This window comes from Carassius gibelio, chromosome A11 (genome assembly GCF_023724105.1).
Source record: "Carassius gibelio isolate Cgi1373 ecotype wild population from Czech Republic chromosome A11, carGib1.2-hapl.c, whole genome shotgun sequence".
Classification (NCBI taxonomy): domain Eukaryota; kingdom Metazoa; phylum Chordata; class Actinopteri; order Cypriniformes; family Cyprinidae; genus Carassius; species Carassius gibelio.
This window is the reverse complement of record NC_068381.1, coordinates 11063097-11065586: the sequence shown is the minus strand read 5'-3', so window position 1 is coordinate 11065586 and position 2490 is coordinate 11063097.

Here is a 2490-nt window from a genome sequence, read left to right as displayed (position 1 = left end):
TCTGAGCCAGGGTCATATAGAGATCAGCAACTTGCTTCAAAATCAAACTGAGGAAATGTGGGACCATGCAGTTCGATGTTACAGGATGTTAACAAGAATATTAACAAGAATAAATGAAACTTTCTCTGTGCAGATCATTACATACTGTATATGTGTGTGTGTGTGTGGGTGGGTGTGTGTGTTTGTGTGTGAAAATTCAAAAGAAACAGAATTAAAAATTTTTTTAAGTGTAAATGTATTTACTGTCACTTTTGATCAATTTAATGCAGAATTGGTGAATAAAATTATTTATTTCTACTGTTTAACAAATATTCAATTAAAATTATTTCTGAATGATCATGTGACACTGAAGACTGGGATAATGATGCTGAAAATTCAGCTTTGCCATCAAATGAATAAGTTACACTTAAGTTTATGCAATATTTGAATTTGTTAGTGAAAGAATACTTCCTGTGATTTGATTGTTTGACTTGGAAGAAAAAGTTTTATGGCTCCTGCTGTGCTTTTCAGAGATGATTTTCACCTCTCAAAATAATCACCTGTTTTAGAGCATCTGATACAGAATGGAATAGCTGAAATGAGTTCTCCAGAGACCAGCTATTTTTCTCCAAATCTGGTCTCTGTGTGTCTCTAGATGCTCTTCATAGAGACAGTCACAGGTTGCAGCTGAGGCCCCACACTGTTTGCATATTAAATATTAATCAGTGTTCAAGGCCTCCACGGAAGAAGCCGATAAGCCTGTTCCAAGCAGATGCTCCCTATTAAGGAATATGAGCAGGAACAAGCTTTCTGTTGTTGATGTTGTTGTTGTTTTTTCTTCCAAGTTTTCACACTCTGCCTGTGATTGTTTGACTATGTTATTGCTTACTGGCTTTTCTTCATTTCTGTAGACGTGTTTGATTTAAACGCAAATACGATAATTATGGTGCCATGAATCACATCACACCCCCGAAAATAAAATTTTGATAGTTCTTTGCGAATAATTCTTACCCTATTAGAAAAAAAAATGTGGATGCCTGGATACTTAAAGCAACGGCACATAGATGGTTTTCTAGTTAAAAGTTAAAGAAGATAATAAAAAGTTCAAAATAAATAAAACAGTTAAACAACGATAAAGTGTCAATTTTTTTACTTTTGTATTTTCCAGATAATATTTCTCACATATATTCTTATTTGTCTTTATGTCTGTTTGTGAAAATATATAGCTGTCTTTACATTTTATGGGTTCTTTGTAAGGAGATATGTATATTCGGGGGCCATACCAGCATAAAAAATGCTAAATGAAATCCAACAAGCAAAGTCAATTATGACAGACTTTCCCAATTCACAAAAACTCACACTTTCAAGGATTTCAGTCTACCTAAAAGAGTTTAAATGATATTTAAAAGCTTTTCAAATATTTTAAATATTTTTTGATTTCTTTATTTTAAAGAATCAAAATTGTAGAATCATGGTACCAAATCTAAAGACGAGTTTTTCAGTTGAATGCAATGACAGCGAACCCTCTTTAATGTATTCTCAATTCAGCACTCTCTTGGTAACACAAATGCTTCAAGTTCTCTGCGTGCAAAGAAAAGCTTTGTAGATGGAAACATAAAAGTTTTAGGCAGAGCAGCAGTGATGCCATGTCCCTGCTACACTCTCCCCTCTACTTTCCTAGTGAATTTTTAATAAAAGATTTTTCTACACATCTTGTCTTCTTTAAAAACCGAGACAGTTTTGAAGTGCAGTTATCCTAAATGTTCTCCTAACATTCACAAAGATCAATTTTACTTGTCACGGTAAACTACGTATTTACACAATCCAAGCATCAATTATTAGAAAAAACAGCTTCAAATGTTGCAATTATTTTTTTTTAAAGAAATTTATACTTTACACCTTACATACAAATATTATATATCCATAAATGTATAAACAGAACAAAAACTATTCAAAGCCAAAATGAATAAAATGAAACTGCAAACATTCATGGATCACCTCTTCTGCCCTATGGCTCATCAACTGACACAAGTCAGTAAAGGAATTTATCACTGACCGTTATGGAATATTTTATTAATAGAGTAAGTAAAAAAAAGAGACATTTACCCCTATTTTGTGATATTGATTGATGGAGTACTTGGGGCCAAGAAATTTGATTCCCTACAGGATCTTGCTTACCATTATTGAACCAAAAATGCACCATCAGGGGATCAATAGCTACTAAAAAACATTCAGATCCCACAATCTGGCTGTAGTATCAAAAAAAAAAAACCTTCACAAGAATGTAAGAAGTGAATGTAGGTACTCCATTGAACTAAATAATAGAAACTTTGGGGTATATAGTCTATAACGAAAAACCTCTAACAAATTCAGTGTCAAGAAATGGAGAGCAGCAATGGACGGGAGGAGGAGCTGATGTGAGAATAACTGGAGAAGGGAGGATCAAGGGGAGGGGAGGGGAGTGGACAAAAACTGACGTGTGACCTGTGCTTGAATAGAGGAAGAGAGGAA